The sequence below is a fragment of the Astatotilapia calliptera genome, chromosome 12, assembly GCF_900246225.1.
Source record: "Astatotilapia calliptera chromosome 12, fAstCal1.2, whole genome shotgun sequence".
Taxonomy (NCBI): Eukaryota; Metazoa; Chordata; class Actinopteri; order Cichliformes; family Cichlidae; genus Astatotilapia; species Astatotilapia calliptera.
Window position 1 is genome coordinate 3,268,665 of NC_039313.1, and position 19,482 is coordinate 3,288,146.

A 19,482-nucleotide genomic window follows, 5' to 3' on the forward strand; every position below is an offset into this window, starting at 1 on the left:
TGCAGAGCGCTTGGCTGTTGTTTTGCAGTCCTCGGAGCCAGAATCAAGTATGAAGCCCTGAGCCATTCTTAGGGCACCTTTGCTCTCTATCCAGCATTTTACACAAATCGATACTGTCGTATTATCAGGTGCTTTACTTGTACCTTGTTGGATACAAAGGTCATACGTGAGGAACGGCAGCAACAAGGAAAGTGTTTACAGTTGTTGTTGTTGCTGCTGTGTAACCACAAAATTAGAATGAAATCTTATTTACTAGGATGGAAAGTAATGTTGTGCATTTGGCTCTTAAAGTAAAGTGAGCACTGCCTCTCTACTCATCCTTCATTCTGTGCTAACGGTGAGATACGGTCTTTAGAGAGACTTGTGGGCAGCAGATTGCTGCAGAGATTTGTCTGTTGACACTTCTGGATTCAACACGTTGATAATATACTACTTCTCATAAAAGAGTTACTACAGTCATCAGTCACAAGTCATCAGATGAAGTCTCCAAGCTGGCACACTGGCTACAGCGGGATTCAAAAAGCAATTGTGTTTCTTCGCTGCCCAAGTTGACACTGTGTAGTTTTGTCAGTGGAAGAAAAACATTAAATCAGTTTTCTTTACGTCAGCTTTATACTGATGTAGAGTCCAATAAAGAATGCAACAGTACATTACACACTAGAAACTGGATGCTCGCGTTACTAGAAATTCAAGCTCCTTTAATCAATGAACACAAACAAAACAAAGTGCCCTTGTAAGAACAATGAATGGTTACTTTACAGGGGTGTAAATAGAACAAAGTATAATAATGTTGAGCGACAGCTGTTTTATTACCAGGCTGGATGTGTTGAAAATGCCATATTGTTTAATGCAACTCCAAGTATGTTTGCTTTTCCTGACACTTCCTCAAAGTTAACGCTGTGTAGGAACTTTATGAAATATTCCAGTCCTAATTACCCATCGATGGTGAGTTGTTTTAAGTTTACTACTCAAAATCACAATGCTAATACGCCAATAAACTATTTAGCCCAAAGTATGTTTTCCATGTTCTCTTAGCAGGTTAGGGAGTCGGCATTATATTGAACATACACAACGAGCTATGATGCACATGTGTATTTGGATTTTCAGCAGTTTGAGCTGAGCTTGCCTTACCACATGGGCCAGCCTTAGCTCCCCACTTGTATCTATAAGCCTTGGCCACCCATGACCCCTGTTCTTTCTCTGAATTATTTTTGATAGATACTGACCACTGTAGACCGACCACACCTCACAAAAGCTGCAGTTTTGAAGAATATCTGACTCAGTCGTCAAGCCGCGACAATGGTCCTTGTAAAACTTGTTCAGATCCTTATGCTTGCTTATTTTGTCCTGCAAATGTTCACTTGCTCTCCAATATATCCCACGCTCTAATGAAAAGATAATCAGATAATATATATATATATACATATATGCTTTCATGCCTCTTGTGTTTTAGTCCCCATACCCGACGTAAGCTCACTCAGCTGAAATGCCACGTCACCATTGTTTAAAAGTCTTAAACTAGTCGAGTCAGCCCATTTTCTAACTGACAAAAGTGGCAGTTAGAAGCATAACCCCTACGCATAAATGACACATTACTAACAAGTGTTGATGTGTGCTTCCCTCTTATGTCGCTCACTTTGTGTTGGCTCCTTAAACACCAAAGGACTTCTGATTTGGATATTTAATTATTTGGACTGGAAACGGCAGACTGACACGTGCCTGAGAATGTGGCTGAACAGTGACACTATTTCCCCCCCTCATTGCTCCAGTGTTCATCAGTGTTCATTAAGCCCACCTCCAGTTCCTCCCCCCCCCATTTTCCTTTACCTCGGGAAGAAAAAAACACACCTTTACTTTAAGGTATTCTTGTGCCGGATCATTCGCGCTGCGAAATAACTCGAATAGTGTCTCTAAGACTGAAAAGATGTTAACATGAAATAAAAACAGCAAAAATTGCAGTGGAGAAGTTTTTATTGTACACGGTCCAACTACTCAACCGCTTCTGTGGTTGAGTAACATCCCAGTGTGGTATTTTCTATACCACAATGGCAACATAGCATTATATATACAAATGTAGCAGGAGTGACCACAATGCTCTTATTTTAATCCTGTAGCACACACTCTCCTAATGTACACAGTACAGAGTAACACTGCTGCTGAAAAATAGCTGCCTGTGGGCGTAGTAAAGCCACACTGGGCCTATTGTGTATGAGCTGTATAAAACATCACCTCGAGATCCATTAAAATGCAGACGGGCCGCCTGACCAACCTGCTCTTAATCTACTGCAAAAAGGGAACATGTGCTTAAAACATGCAGTGCTAAGGCATGTGTCTCTCTCACAGCTTTTCTCATGCGTTCTTGCTCTCAGCAAGAGCTCCTGACGGGCTTCATCATTCATTCCTTCGCATGGCGTAATTGGTGTGGTGAGAGGTGTGCAGCGTTTTCATGATCACGTGACCGCCTTTAAACCCCACAGTGACACCGGGCCTGTCCTGTAACCACTGAAACGAGAAGAAAGGGGAATTATGAAGTGGTGCGCGCCTGCTGGGGGCTGCGTTAATCAGGGTTAAATGAGGACTCTGGCAAACACACAGGGTTTATTTGACTAGGAGCTGGGTAATGGCCATCGGGAGCCAGATGCATAAAACTGGGTGTAGATTTATGAATAACACTGTGTGTGCAAAAATGTGCATATGTATTTAAGTTACAACATATGTACTCATGAACTTATTTTATAACTATATCAGAAAGAAATTAATTTCTCAGTCATGCTAAGCATTTTCAGCCGCTTATGCGGGACTGGGTTGTGGGTGCAGCAGTATAAGCAGAGACGCCCAGAGCTACAGGACTTCTCCACAGCCACCTGCACCAGCTCCCCTGGGTCTACACTGGTACCTCCTCCTAGTTAGACATGTCCCAAACACCTCACCTAGAAGCTGTCCTTGTAGAGCCACTTCAAGTGGCTTCTTATGTTGTGGAGGAGAAACAGGCCTATTGTTAGCCCATAAATGTGTTCCCATACACCTTTTGGAGGAACCTCATTTTTGCCACCTGTATCCATTATCTTATTCAGTCACTACTGAAAGCTTGTGCCTGTTGATGGGAGTGGTAACATATATCGACTGGTAAAACTCAGTCAGGCTGTTTGCACAACAGTTACTCAACTTAATTTAGTTAAGGTCAATTAATTTATTTACATAATTCCAAATAACAACACCAACTGCCTCAAGGGGCTTTATATTACCAGGTAAAAACAGTGGGATAGAAAAACTCCCTTTTGACAGGAAGAAGTGTTTGGCAGAACCAGAATCTGTGGGTGAAGGGAGGGAGACGGGACGAGAGTTTGTTAATAACTAAGGATTAAATGCAAAGGGGTGTGTAAATATGAAGAGTGAAAAGACTTTATGCTTACGAAAGAAAATAACAAAGATGTGAAAAGAAGAAAGAGGCGAAAATGATCAGTACTTGGGATTCTCAGTTCTGGAACCACAACCAGAGCAAAAAAGTCCAAAGCAAAGCATCCACAGATTCACACAGTGTTGCTGAAACTGAAACTGCAGATGCACGGATGGAACATGGTGCAGTATGTGGCTGTTTGACTGAGGATGATATGATTTCAACAATGAATTAGCCTAAAAAAGTTCCACAGCATCCGCTCTTATGTATAACCATTAGACTACGCCTACTGTATAGCACACTCAGTTGTTAAAGCAATAACAATGAAGTAGAAATAGAAATGCAAGCTATATTGAAACGTTTGTTTTGCTTTAAATTACATTCAGTTTCTCCGTATTTTCATTTCCATTTTCTCAGACTTGATTGGTTCTCCAGAAATGTGGTCTGAAGTATGTGTGCGTCCTTTGTTCTTCCATTTACATGTACATTTGTGTGTACCCTTATATGTATGTATGTATGTATGTGTATATATATGCTAATATATGCTAATGTATAAGTACATAATCCCTGAGGAATTATTGTTTTTTACATGATATCCTTTCTTGACCCCGGTGTTCAACCTGCAACAAACACATTTTGACACAAGCAAAGTCTTTGCAGGGAGCAGATAAAAAAGAAAGTTTCACATTAAACTGTGACATTTAAATCCTTCTGGAAACCTAGATGAGATTCTATGGACAATAAAACCACAATTTCAGCGCAAAATTTATGAACTCTCAAAGAATATTAGCCCCAAATTGAATAAAGCGCTTTAATGACACACAGAGAAATTGAGGGAGAGCGGTCCAGAGTTTGGTCGTTTTGTAGTTTCGAGATAAGCCCTCAGAGTGTCTGAGAAAGAGCGCTTCCTTATCTTCCGTGTCTTTATTCATACACTGCTGTATATTCACAGGACTTCACAGAGACAAGCTCAGACTGCAGAGAGAAATGGGTCACTTTGAAACGGCACTAGTGAGACAGGGGGAAGAAACTGAGGAGGTCAAGAGAATATATGATAGTTCCCCTCTTTTATTTTAATATTCATTGACTTTATTGTCATGACTCTTCATTATAAAATGGGCTTCCAAAGATATGATACATGATCAAATATTCATGTGAAATTATGTACAAATGCATGTTTTCCAAAGGAAAGGCATAGCACAGAACCTTTAGAGCCTCTTTCTGTCAGTGACCTGTAATGGAAGGAGTAAAAGCCTCAGCAAACCACTGTAGACAGCTGGACTTCTGAACAGTGAATGACAGAGAAAATCCACAAGGAATTTTCCTCAGCTGAGGCAGAGCAATGAGTGGTGATAATAGTAATAAGAATAATAACTGAGATGATTAATCAAAGCGCTTCAAGGCTGCAAGCAACAGTGAGGATTGGAGACATCAGTCATTCTCGATGACCTGAACACTAGCTAACCGAGTTGCTCCTTTGCTCGAACAAAAAAACCCCACACAGATCTGTAGATAGGCAGATATCATGCAAAGCACTTTCATGTTCAAGATAAATATAGCTGCAGATATGTGTGCTTGCATGATGTAAAGAGGTAAAGGGTAAAGAGTGAATAACAGTCTTTATGGTAAAAATGGCCTGCATTTGTATAGCACTTTTCTAGTCCCTAAGGACCCCAAAGCGCTTCACACTACATTCAGTCATTCACCCATTCACACACACATTCACACACTTATCTTAGATTTTCCCTTATTCTTATCCACCTCGATGCATCTTATAATTTTATTTGCAAAGCCTTTGATTATAAAACTTGAGGTGTTAAAAAGATGAAACAGAGATTGTAAAAAATGAAAAAAAAAAACAAAACCCCAACCAAACAAGAAAAACATTCAGATTGAAATCAGGAGTAGAAACGTCAGTCAGTGAGGATAAAAAAACTGCACACAAACATTTGCTTGAACTTTGTGGACTAAAAGACAGTATCTGGAAATGTTTTATGGTTAATGGTTTTATTGAACTGTGTTGAAAATGGATGCAGACACTTGTTTTTCTGTTTGTACTTTAGTTTTCAAATTCTATTCATGTGAAGCTTTTAGCGATTCAGCGTTGAAGGCCTGTTATGGTCGAAGCTGTCTGGTCTCTGAATGATAGTCTGTAGTCATTTGCAAACATCTCATCAGTGTACTATTCTTATCGCCTTACAAAGACAAACAGGCAAACTTCTAGAATCAGCAGTTTCTTCCTTTTGCAAAATCGTTTTGCAAGCACTCATTCCCAGTTTATCACATACTAACACCCAGTCACCGATCCCCTCTCATCAGATTTTAACAAATGGCTACTAATTTTCCTTTTAGTGTTGATTTCTAACATGATGAAGCTCAAACACAGACAAAAGTTCACTTTAAAGAATCGGTGATAAGTCAAGTTAAATCAATCAATCAGCAATATTCAGTCACAAGGTAATTCAGAGTGCTTTACTGATAGAAAGTGACATTTGAAACATCATTATATACAACATGAAAAAGCAATCCTAAAAATATAACAGCAACAATTAGAAATAAGTTGTTCTTCATCTTGTCACATATGTATGTATACAGTATCTGTCATGATAATTTTTATCGTAGATGTGATTGTCACTGCAAACGCAGGTCGTCCATGACACAAGCTTTGTGAAAACATTGTCAAAATAGTGGTAAAACTGTGGGAGGATGCAGTCCTCTATAGACAACTGTTTTACACTGATCTGTAATGACTAATCTTTAGACCATATGTGAACACGGGGAACCGCACTCTAGAAATGAATACAAACAAAAGCTTAAGAGGAGGCTGCAGAAATGGTTTACTGATAAGCCACTTCAAATAATAAAGATTCAAGTAAACAAAGCGGCGGTTATAGCTGGTGTTCAGGAAGTTTGTTGCAGAGGTGAGAACCAGAAAAACTAAAGACTTGCTTCACATTGTTTTTTTTAATTCTGGGGCCACATAGAAGACCTGTTGATTTGAGACTTTTGGATGTTTTGTAAAGCACAAGTAGATTTGAAATGGAACTAGGCCCAGGCCATTTGGTGCTTTGTAAATTAGTGTGTTGGAGTAAGGCGCTCAGCCTTTTTAGTGTTTGTTAAAATTCACGAAAGTTCAGGAAAATTCTGAAAGAACCGTAGCTGTCTGACTGATATGGACAGTAGTTTTATTTTTATTGCGTAAATAGACAAGACCCTGACAGTAAAAACAAAAACAACAGCTTTATATTGTTGACCCAATTTTGGCTAGCTTTGTGTTAGCATGTGCAAAGATATCATGCTAACACAAAGCTAACCAAGAACCCAGAGTGATGTTAAAGCTAAGTGTGCGCCTTAGCTTTAGAACCTGATATTCAACAGGTAACAAAAGCAGTGATGAGCCGTCAGTGGTGTTGCCTCGGTTTCTCTCTGCTCATGTTTCTAAAGTAGAATCACTGTTGTGATCGCTTTGAAGTCTCTTTGAGCTAGTTTTCATTTTTGTCTTGTGCGTTTGCTTTTGTGTTCAAATCTAGTTACGAAGAGAAAGATCGGTAGCCTAAGGCAGCGGTCCCCAACCTTTTTTGCGCCACGGACCGGTTTATGCCCGACAATATTTTCACGGACCGGCCTTTAAGGTGTCGCGGATAAATACAACAAAATAAAACTAGTACCGGTACCGAAAAAAAGAAGATTTATTCATAACACACGTGAAAAGACCCAGGAAAACGGAGTTAACGATAAAAACGATAACAAAATAACACTGACAACCGATAAAAACCCTGAAAACCATACATCTCACACCTGAGCCTCAACTCTCGCGGCCTGGTACCAAACGACTCACGGACCGGTACTGGAACGAGGCCCGCTGGGTTGGGGACCGCTGGCCTAAGGTTTAGATTGTTAGCTAATAGCTATGTGACAATACTTTTCAGGTCTTTGAGAAAAATGAGAAAGTAATGTTATGAGCAGTGTAATTAATTACCCTAATGTCCCTTAAATCTATATATCTATGTATCTATCTTGCTCATTGTTACATTTACATATCATTCTCTTGTTAAATGTTTAAAAACATCCATTGTTGTCATCTGAATATATACAGTGGTATTATGCATAGCAAGGGAAACTGAGCACCTTTGATATCGTCCTGTAGTTGTTCATTAGTGAGGCATCTACATTAAGCCTTCTTAAGAATTTGATTTCTGCTGTTTTAGAACCTCTTGGGAAAATGCCTGACCGGAGAGAGCTATTAATTATGTGAAGCACATCTGCTGCTATGAAGGTGAAAACAGCAAAGTATCCAAGCAGCAAACAGGGGATGTCATGTGTTGAACAATTCCTGTTAAAGCTGCAGAGTCTAGTGGTTGAAATTTGTCAGACTGGTAACAGTATCTGAAGGCTCAGGGCTTTCATGTTATTATGATTACCAATGATTTCCCTTATTTTCTTGACTTTTTGGGAAAAGAAGGATGAAAATCATTTCATGAGTTACTGGATAACAATAACGCTTTGCGGGGAGAGTGATGCAGGGGGATTTGTCAGTCTGTTGATGACAGGCAATATTGTGTTCACATTATCACTGCTTTTATTAATAATCTCAGAGAAAAAATATCTGTCTTGCCTGTTTTTGTTCAAGATTAAAAATACAAAGTCTCTTTTTATAAATGTCATAGTCAACCTGTTTTTCTGTTTTGTCTGCACACTGTTGCAATTTTACCACTGTGACATCCCTCCATGATGGTTTTTGCATCTTATTAGAAATATTGTATCTTCACGGAACCAATAACATTAGCAACAGTAATATTAAAGCGCTCAACATGGCCTAGTAGGATTTGTAGACAGAGGTGGTGTGTGTATTTTCATTAATAAAGTACTTTCCTAATACACCAGTTTTGATTATTTTGCAGAGATGGCTGTTTTAAATAAGACAGAAATGGTCAGAGTGAACATCCCTAGGCTGTGCATGCTTTTGGAAATAATTACATCTAGGATATGTCCCTTTTTACGTGAACACAAAGGTTCTTTGTCATTGCTATTATTGCGTTTATCAGTGTATATATTTAAACAGCCACTAATAATGTTGTTAAAGTCAACACACAGATGATAGTAGTTCAGCGCATTCTTCAAAGAAGCTTGTTTTGTATTTTGATGGACAAGAACTGAAATCCTGGCTTAGATTTAGGACAAGGAGCTACAAACTTGTGACAGCTGCAGAAGCATCATCAGGCTAATATAAATATAGCAGCATTGGAAATGTATTTAAAACAATATAGGACAAAGGTTAATATAAAAAAAATGAATAAAATTAAACATAGTAAAAGTACAAGCTCAGGGTCTGTGAGGTACAATACCTGGAGGTCCCTGAATGTGATGTCGTATAAGACGATTCAGTTCACTAAAAACTGTAAAAGAGTATCTGAGATAGCAACACAAATAACATGAAGATAATATTTAATATATATAAAATATGTGATACTTTATGAAATGCTTAGCTAAGATCCAGCAGAATTAAAAAAATCAAACAGCCCAGAATCAGCAGATACGATGGCTTCAGCCCAATCAAGAGTGTTCTTATCAGGGGCACAAGGTGATGTATCGCAGTGAGAGATCCATTATTATTTCTCTGATAAAAATGACGACAAGATGTCTATTTAAGGTGTCAGTTTTAGGTGGATATCACCCTTTTCTGTAACAATGTTTCAAAGTTGTAAGTGCATGTTCAAATATGTCAAATGTTTCAATGGGATGAACTTATTGTGCAACTTGTTTCAAAATTAAAAGCTCTTGAATCTTCCTGTCAGCCTCCAAAATCTGAATAGATGATAGATTTTCTCTTGGGAGCTGTGCAACCGCCCCTGATACAGATGCATAATCCACCCAGCATAACATGGTTATATAGCTCGCAGCCATTGAGGAGTGTACACACATGTGAGTCATCTTTCTGAGATAAATAACAGACAAAACAGATCGGCTGACCTGCCTTCTTGATATGCAGAGCTGTGCAAAACACCACAGCAACTGCAACATTTGGCCCACACTTCTTCAGAGTTAACAAGCTACAGAAGACTACTTAACCTGTGTGCTGCAGGCATTATTCACAGACACTCCTGCAGGAGTGTTTTTTTTTAACAGCTGCTTGCAAACCCTTTCAAACTATTGTGATTGAACACTACACATGTTATACGTGGTATGATCTTAGCTCCAACTGTCTGTTTTGAACTCAAAGATCTTCTTTTAAATCTGCTTTCATCCATTGTTCTCTTTTGTAAACAACATAATTATAAGAAACCTTTCAAAACTGCCGAAGCCAAGTGCTGCCGTGCTTGCACAGATTCTCCCAACCCTGTTATCTAACAATCACAACTTCATTATCTTGTTATCTGCAGATAACAAGCTCTTCCCTTGTGATCACATATTAATTATCTTGCCACCCTGAGATAGCAAATAATGTGTCTTGCTAAATTAAAAAAAACAACAAGTTTGTCTGTTGCAGTAGCGGGCGACAACAAAAACATACCCAAATGTTGCTTTTAGGGTCTTAGCCCAAGCTTTAGTTACATTACGATCATTGTTACAACTCCAGCGTTTATAGGTCTACACATAGCATATTTTGTATCTCTATAAACAAAAAATGGATTGCAGATACAGAAAGTTTAGGTAATGATTGACAGGTATTTACTGACTATATAAACAGCTGCAGTAAAGTGAATTAGCAGTGTCCTTATGTGCTGTAATATGTAGGTAATACCCACATGTAGACCTGTGGCAGACACAGGGGAAGAAAACGCCAGACGAAACCCTGCAATTTGTAGCTATTTGTTAAAATTCTTGAAAAATAAGACCAAAATATATTTAAATCACATGAAAACAGAGAATTAGAAGAAATTTTGAACACATTTTAGCCAAGCTTTAGCTGTCGGATGGATGGCCTCCCATTTGACTCTATATACTTTGATATATAGAGCAGCGGTCCCCACTCGCCGGGGTCCGTGAGTCATTTGGTACCGGGCCGCGAGAGTTGAGGCTCGGGTATGAAATTTATGGCTTTCAGCATTTTTATTGTTATTTTTTAATCGTTTTTATCGTTAACTCGGTTTCCCTGGGTCTATTCCCGCGTGTTATGGATAAATCTTCTTTTTTTTGTACCGGTACTGGTTTTATTTTGTTGTATTTATCTGCAACACCTTACAGGCCGGTCCGTGAAAATATTGTCGGACATGAATGGTCCTTGATGCCAAAACATTGGGGACTGCTGATATAGAGGACTTCACCGTTGGCTCAATGAGTGCAAGGTGACCATGTCCTGTGGCTACAAAACAAGCAAACAAGCCAAAATCATCATTCCTCCAACACCGTGTTTCACACCAGGTTTCACAGTTGTTAAGAGGTGTTTGTGCCAAATATGGTGTCTTATGACCAAACATCTTCACTTTGTTTTGGTTTGTGCAAAGCTCATTGGACCATAAGTCTTGGGGTTTGTTAAGAGGGAACTTTGTGTGCTATCATGCTAATTTTAGTGAGGCGGCTTTCCCCAGCTCACTCTTCCAAACCAGCCTTACTCATTCAGTTTTTTTGTGCTGTTGTGAACTTTAATATTTAACATGCTAACTAAGTTGTAGCTGTTGGATTTTTTGCATATTCTCTGAGCATCGCAAGGTCTGACCTTTCAATGAATTTGCATTGAATTTGTGTTGGCATATACCTAGTGGAAATGCCCCAGACCAGCAAACTTTCAAAACTGCTTTTACAGAGGTGGTTATACTTGCTTTTTCACACAACACATGGAGTTATTTGTTTTTCTAAGACTTGTCATAATCACATAATCACAAGAGCAATATTCTTTGTTCATAGCTGATAATGAACCTATTTGTATCATAATATATCATCAGAGTTATGCTCAGTGATACATTTGTTTTATTAGTGGAAATGGCCAACATCTTAAAAATATGTACTTAATGGCACACATTTCTATTATCAAGTACTAAATATTTTGACGACCCCCGAGTACAAATCACGGACCCCTGTGGATTCTTGGATCCCAGTTTGATGGTTACATTTTAGTCACTAATTTGCATTTATATATCAGCTCTATTTGTAGTCATGTGCAGTTCCATAAACCTGAGCGTGCAAATAGTTACACTATATTCATACCTGTCTCGCCTCACCTACTTAGTACAGGTTTGCAGTGTCTCGTCTACAGGCTAAAAAAAGACTATATGTACTGTTCGCTTAGTTGGTGTCAGCAGACGGTAAATATGAAGCAGCACAAACAGCAGGAGCTGATGAATTAGCTTTCACACTTTGTCTCTGTTTGTGCTGTAACTGATAATCAGAGAGGACGTCTTTGCTCTGCTTACTCAAAGCATCTAAAATTGCTGCATTTGTATTAATATGTGTAATGATGACAACCTTGCAGGTAATGTAGGCCATTTATTATTCTTGCATATAAAGATCTTAAAAGACGTGAGATAATCGTGTTTTTCCCCCTTGCATTTTACGAAAATAAAAAATGACTAAATTGGAGTCATCATCTCCAACACCATCTGCTCAAGTACTTTTGCAGTGTTAACAATATATTCATTTTACAGAAAGACTTACATCTGTACTTGTGGTAAATATTTTAAAGAAATACTGGGCTGCAAATGAATGTTACAATTCCCAGACAGCCTTCATGATCCTGTGCTGAACTATCTGCATAATTAATTGATGAACTTGCTGAGACTCGATTAACATTACTGCAAAGCTTTGCTCTGTTTCTGTGACAAAGTCAACACTGGCCTCCACATACTGAGAAGACAGGACAGAGTTTAAGCAAGGACAGAGCTATTTCTTGTCTCCCTGCTATGCAAACAGTTCACTACAAATGACTCCTGTTGAAACACAAAGTGGGGACATGGTTGCTCTGGCTGTGAAGACAACACGCTGTCCTCCTGCCACTGCTGCCTGTCTGAAAGCCCTCCCCTTTAGACAGGCTGCTCCTCTGAGGGGGCCTGTGCACAAGCTGCTGAGAATGCAACAATGAAGCAGCAGGCCCCCCGACAGCAGCAGCTAGCAGCCATTATCCAACTGCAGTGTGTTATCGTTTCTGCAAAGAGACGTGTGTGAGTGTGTGTGTGTGTGTGTGTGTGTGTGTGTGTGTGTGTGTGTGTGTGTGTGTGCGTGTGTTTGGGGTAAGTTTATGCTTCTAAGTCATTACCTGTAAATAACTGTCTATGCTTGCAGGTTTGATCACTTGCAGGCCTCTGGTGAGCGTTGGAACAGCAGACTAGATGGCAGTTTGATCCCAAACATGTAAGTGATCTTTCAAAGCTGCCTTGCTTTAGCATAAGGGCTTTATTAATTATGCTTAGATAAACTGGCAAAGGAGGTTTTGTTAAGTGACCTAGTGTAAAATACAATATTGTTGTATTATTGTATGTTTAGACAAATTAAGACAGAGCAAAGCAGCATCTTTCTCTTGTTCCTTCAGGAGGTTACAGGTGCACCCAGAGTTGTATAGGTACAAGCTCATGTTTCAACTCTCACACTGATAGTTGTCAATAACCATAATCAATTAAAAATGATCCAGAAGTTTATTTTTAGAGGTAACGTGTCTTGTTCTCGACAAGAACAATAACAATAACGTATGACTGACAGTCAGTTTGCAGATCAGAAGCTATTTTGCTTGCTTGGCAATGCAGAGTTCATAAGAGGAAGTATTTGCAGGCAAGCGCTGCGCATGCTGAGTGGCACAAAAACAGATTTACAAGGTGAATTTTCTCTAGCACACGCACACCATCGAGGCCTTAACGAAATACCTGCATGCTTACAGTATGGCTACATTAATTTACTCATTTAGACTAGCAGCTTAATGCTGGCTCATCAGTCACTAGTGTTTGGCATTTTCTCAAAGGACATTAATTAACATGATGATAAGGCATCAGTGTAGCCGTACCGCCTCGGCATCGCCCCATTTGGAAGCTTAAGGTTGTAAAATACCTTACATGAGAGAGAACTGTGCAGCACGTAACCCAGCACATGAAGCATGTTCCAATAACAAAAGAAGGAATGCTGCTTTGGAAGGAAAAGAAAAAGGCCCAAGAGTTTAACGTGTCCTTCTCTTGAGTATTTACACCCACACGCTTGGATCATATTTAAAACCCAACATATGCATTTGAAGGACGCAGATATTAAAACATTTTTTTGTGTCTTTAACGTTTGGCACTTATGGTCTGTATTGAATATGATGCTATTTTTATGTTCAACATGAAAATAGACTGCTGCTCAAATCCATTTTTTTAAATCAAGTTCCAATTGTAATTACAGCACAACTACTGTACACACAGTGGAATTTATAAGCTAGCATTCACGGTTTCATTGTGCTGTAAGTGTATGGAGTTGTGTATGTGAAGTCTTTCTTTGTTCAGTGTGTCACAAAAGACAATAAAGCTCCAGGTTATCAGTGTGTCACCATGATAAATCCCTGCATATACACTATAATTCACCATTAAAATGGCCTGACAGTGATTCGGATACTGTCTCTAACTTGTCAAGAATTTAGAAAATGTTCATTATTTCATCACAACCACAATACAAAATGAAAAATTACCCTTTTCAGACTGTCTCTGGAGTTTTGAAGCATTTTTTCCCTTATGGCAGATTCTTGACTCTTGATACCTGTTTGGCAAGTGGCGCACAATGCCTGCAGTGACAAAGATGGAGATACAGAGTTATTCCAGGACACTGAGAATATGTAGGCCTATTATGCTGTGGAGCAATAGGCCGACTGCCCCACTCATCTCTTTTCGCTGCCATTATTCTGCACTGATAAATGACTCTTGCAGCTGCCCCTGATAAGAACCTTCCCTGCCTATTCATCAGCTCTCAATTCAAGGCTTTACACTCGCAGCATAGAAAGATCTACACTAGCAGAATTAGTGACTCATGGTTTGCTATCAGGGGAAAGGCTACCTCCGCATTTACTGTTCTTAACAGGGTGTCGATAAACCACCAGCTACATGTAATCAGGTGTGGATGCACTCAGATAAACCTACTCAAATCTGTTTGTTTTTTTTGGCTCAGTGGATATTCAGCTTATAATAAATACTTAAAGATCAGCATTACACACTTCAAATGCCTAAACTTCTGAATAGATATTGTGGAATAGATATGTAGACCTCCTAAAGCCTCATTAAGCATAAAACACAAAAACCACATCAGGTTAGTTGGTTTTTAAACCAAATTTGACCAAACTGACAAAGACTAAAGCTAACAACTATATTTTTATCAAATAGCTTCGTGAGGTCACAAAACAATTTCATTTATTTTCTTAACCTCAGGGAGGCTGGAACCTGTTCCAGCTGTCATATGGTAAAAAGGTCAGGTACACCCCGGACAGACTGCCAGTATATAACGGGGCCAACACATTAACCGATCAACCTAGCAGGTCTGTTTTCAGACTATTGAGAGGATGTTGGAGTACAAGGAGAGATCAATATAGAAATAATAATCATAACACTTCTTACTGTAAGTGAGGAATATGAGCAGAAAGGTGAACATGTCAAGCTCTCCCTGCCTTTGTGTAAAGGTTATTGTGCACTTTTATTGTGCATTTTCTTTCTTGAGATTTACATTTGTGATAAATGGTGAAATATTTTTAATATATTTATAACACCCCTTTGTTAAACATCGTGAAAACTATGCCAAACAATTCCCAGATTAAATTTCCATCAGAAATCAGAGTCAACTTTGACTTCAGGTAGGCTGGACCGATACGGTTCGCTTTATTTCATTTATATAGTACCAAATCACACAAATCACCGTGTGAAACTCCCTTTTCTGTCAGTGTAAAGATGTTTAACTACAGATTTAATCCCAGGAATATCGTAATATCAGAAAAAAGTACATAGTCAAATACATGTCTCAGTTTGTCTACATGATAAAGAGATGTTGCTTTAGCAAGTAAAACATCCTATAAAATCCTAACCTGAAGGAAAAAATCTGTCAGCAGGACTTAACTTGCAAGAAATAAATGTCTAAAATTGAAAGAAGGGAACTGGTCGGTAATTTGCCAAACTGTCTTGCAATTATAAACAAAGGATTTTTCTTTAAAAGAAGCAGCAAAATGTGTAAAACTTAAGAAAATACAGTTAAAAGTGTAACATTTAAGCCTTCCTTCACATTGTCTAAAGCCATGCAGTGGTACAGATTGGAGCTTCTGCCAGACTGGCCCCTGGGACTTATGTTTGACATTCCTGGTTGACTTGATTCTATAATCTTCATATTATGAGATTCCACTGGGGTGCGACAGACTTATAGAGTAATAGTTAAGCCAGCACATGGTGCCGCAGAACACATTTTGTTAGTATTTTTCTTCAATTTGTCACCAATTTTTACAACTCACTTTTTTCAAACGGAAAGATGCCATCCAGGTTCTTAAGAAGTGCTCCCTCTCCCTTCCACACTTCAAGAAAACTCTTTAATGTAAAAAGACCTGTTGAAAGAGCAAAAGAGCTTTCTCCAAGGCATGAAACCCAATGCTAATAAACATAAAGTGATGTATGTCATGGGGGTATTGAAGTTAGTGGGTGTGCACATTATTTTAGCTTGGCTCTCTTCCAGAGGCATAGCCTCGAAGCAAACTCCTCACAGGCTGACTCACTGGTAATCCAGGATAGAAGGCATGTCAGTGACAGTCTGTATCTGCGCTGTCACATCCCATCGCTCAGACAATGTATCACCCCATTCATAGCACAGCTAGACTTTGATGTGCCTGAATACACCCAGTAACACTGTCCTCTTTTAAGCTGGTAAGTGGGTGGATGTTGCTGACTCTTAATCTCTCTATCTTCTCTGTGATCTAGCACGCAAACTTGGCAAGGGAAGGGCATGGATTTATGAGGCATAATTGCTGTTAATAACCTTAGGGCTTGGAAGGTTTCTCTTCGACTCTGCTTATGTAAATATTATATTAAGGCCCTCGGTAAATTAAATAGTTCTTCACACTGGTATAGCCTTGTGCAGATGTGTGAAGACCTGGGAAGAAAAGCTTTGAGGAACAACAGAAAAATGGCCTCAGTTTGGAAAGAAACAAAAAGGATACCCTTTTGTTGTAGTTAGTTGGGACAATTCTAAGGCCTTAACAGCCTAAAAGACATAAACACTTCCAGGCTAATTAACTCCAGGTAATGAATATTCACTTCATAAAGTATACTGTCTGTGGTATTTTCCTCTGCAGTGCTAACAAAAAGAAGTGCATGTGCCTTCTCCCTTTGGCTTTGTGCCTGCAAATTCATCTGCATGCTGCTTTTAGATCACTAACAATTTTCCAGATTTCTAAACCAAATAGTAAAATAATGTGAATACTCTTGGTCCCCAGGGTTATCCATATGATTTCAGTGCAAAAGGCTTTTAGTTTGTAGCCAATAGTTGGAGCCACATAGGAGTGGAGATAATAAAAAAATGCTTTACTGTTTAGACGGGTCATTATTAGGTGATTTTGGGGCGTTTTCGAACGGAAAATGCAGACATGCTGTGTTGTCTGGCCAGATGCCAGAAAAAGATCAATAGCTTCCCTATTCTTTATTCTTACTCGAGCATCTGGGATGCATGAAGATTGAATTAATGAGCACTACATGCAACACTCTCCCCCCTGCCCACCATTGATTTGAGCTCATCAAAACCTCATTGTGAGAAAGTGCGGTTAGCCTCAAATGAACTCAACTGGCTTCACTCAATTAGACCGAGAATAAGCCTTCCTGAGGCTGACGCCTCTTCTTGTTAAGATGACAGTGATGACAAGGGACACTGAATAAAGGATATTGATGAAAAACATGTTGATTAATATGTCAGCGGTGGGCTGGTAAATGATGAATATTTCAGTAATGTACAGTGTACTCTGGGGTTTGACTCTATTGTGAGAAAATACCCTGAATCAACAGAATTTTATATCGTCATCAAGGCAGAAGGTGCCATATAAGATCCCAGGTTTAATTTTATTCAAGGCCAGTTTTTTATGCTTTGTTCAGCAAGTGCAAGCAAGATCCTGTTCAAGTCATCTTTTTCAAACTAATTAACTTCAATTTCTCAAAAGCATCACATCATGCAACAACCTAAAGATACTGAAGAACAACTGAGAAATGAAGTCACTGACATTTGTCAGTCTGAAAACGCTTACAATGCCAATTCTAAAGCTTTGGGATGCCAGCAACCAGTGAAAGCTGTTATTTACAAATGAAGTAAACTTGGAACAGTGGTGAACCTTCCCTGGAGTGGCTGACCTACTAAATTACCCCAAAAGCACATCGATGGCTCATCCAGTGGGTCACAAAAGAACAACATCTGAAGAACCGCAGGCGTCACTTGCCTCAGTTAAGGTCTATGTTCATGATTTAACAATAAGAAAGAGCCTGGGCAAAGAGCTCCAATAAGAAAACCATTGCTGACCAAAACAAACACAAAGCCTTATCACACATTTACCAAAAGACTCAAGACTTCTGGGAAAACATTTGGTAGAGTGACAAGACAGAAGTTCCCAACTACCTCACCCATAAAAACACATCATACATGGTGGTGGCAGTGAGATGGCCTGAGGGTGCTTTGCTGCTTGAGCGTCATAATTGATGGTACCATGAATTCTGCTTTTTACCCACCGTAAATGTCCCACCATCAATTCATGTCATTCACAAGGTTTGGGGTGGTCTAGTCAAAGTCTGGGCTTAAAACCTATCCGGTTGTTAAGTGATGACGTGACGAATCCTACTTCCGGGCCTAAAGTAGCCTGCGTTTAATATGGCTTTTGTGTTGTTAACATGTTTAATGTTATGTATTTTCTTCTATTTGATCTCAAAAAGCTCCTAAAACAGTCAGTGATCACTGTTGACCTCCCTCGGCTTTTATTACCGCTAATCATTTATTTAAGCTCAGTTTTTAAAACCTTAGGATGCAACTACAACCCAGCCCATGCAGCAGTATATGAATGACTAACCTCGTATTGTGGACGGATTATCTCAGTTGTTCTCCTGGCTGAAGTTTGGTCCTTTTACAGCACCCTGCCATGCGATTACATTTGTTCCTGACCACCGAGAACACTCACGTTAACTTTTATCGAGTGGAAAAAAAGTTAGCTTGTTTATATTATGCTAACATAGCTGTGTCGCTAGCGGTCATGTAGCACATCACTATATACCAACTAGCCAAACTTCAGTAACCCTACAAACGTCACTGCTGTTTAGTTTTCTGTCTTCATTTATGTCGGAAGTGATAGCAGAGCTGCACGTTTTAATTTGTTTCCAAAACCCCGCAGTCAGGACATGCTATATTGTATTTAGATAGAAGCTAGCGAGCTAACTCCCTGCTAACTTCTAACTCCGTTAAATGTCATAAATTCCGTTTTCATGGATGCCTGGATGTTAAACTCAAATGTTACACCTGGTAGAGCAGAACGCTGATCATTTTATTAAAGATGAAAGACTTTAGACAGTTTTTCAACTCTCAGTAATGCCATAGTGATCGTTTGATATATGGACCTGCAGCAGAGTTTAGGCCCAGACACGGCTAGTGACGTCAGGCTTAACGACCGGATTGAAATGCTTTAGCATGACCTTAAACACGCTGCTCATGCTTGGAGACCCTCCATTGTGGATGAATTAAAATAATTCTGAAACAAGAGTTGGCCAAGGTCCTCCACAGCTATATAAAAGAGTCTTTGTTAGCTATCGCAAACGTTTGTTACTGTTTTTTGCTGCCAAGGAACAGGTAGGTTTGGATGGTCCCCCCCCTTTCCCCCCTAAAATAATTATTTAAAACCTGGCCCCTTACTGGTACTTATTTGTGTGGTATTTAGCTGCTTATATGGCTTTTTTTGTTTTTGTTGCAGTCCATCAGCTCTGCTCTTACAATGCTTGTCAACCCAACTGTTCATATTAGTCTGAAATGTCTGTGCTCTGGATGGGCTGTCTGCCCTTGACTAATTCAGTTGAGAGTGATGAGTGATATTCAGTGTATGATGGGTCAGAATGGTTACTTTCCATCTCTATCTTGTCCCTAAAGCATTTGAATTACATCCAGATTTTGTGTGCGGTCAAATTGATTCTAAATTGCTCCTTTTAAAG

At 39.2% G+C, this 19,482-nt stretch overlaps 1 long non-coding RNA gene across 2 annotated transcripts; it reads right to left on the bottom strand.

The window, feature by feature from the left end:
• Nucleotides 1-2,164: 2,164 nt before the first annotated feature.
• On the bottom strand, nt 2,165-18,388 carry LOC113034138 (uncharacterized). Of its 2 annotated transcripts, none has more exons than XR_003274122.1 (3): nt 18,357-18,388; nt 13,980-14,072; nt 2,165-2,502 (listed from the first exon to the last, which is right to left on the bottom strand). It is a non-coding gene; the product is annotated as an uncharacterized LOC113034138 (long non-coding RNA). The 2 variants fall into 2 exon arrangements; XR_003274121.1 differs by lacking the exon at nt 18,357-18,388 and adding an exon at nt 15,774-15,859.
• Nucleotides 18,389-19,482: the final 1,094 nt, after the last annotated feature.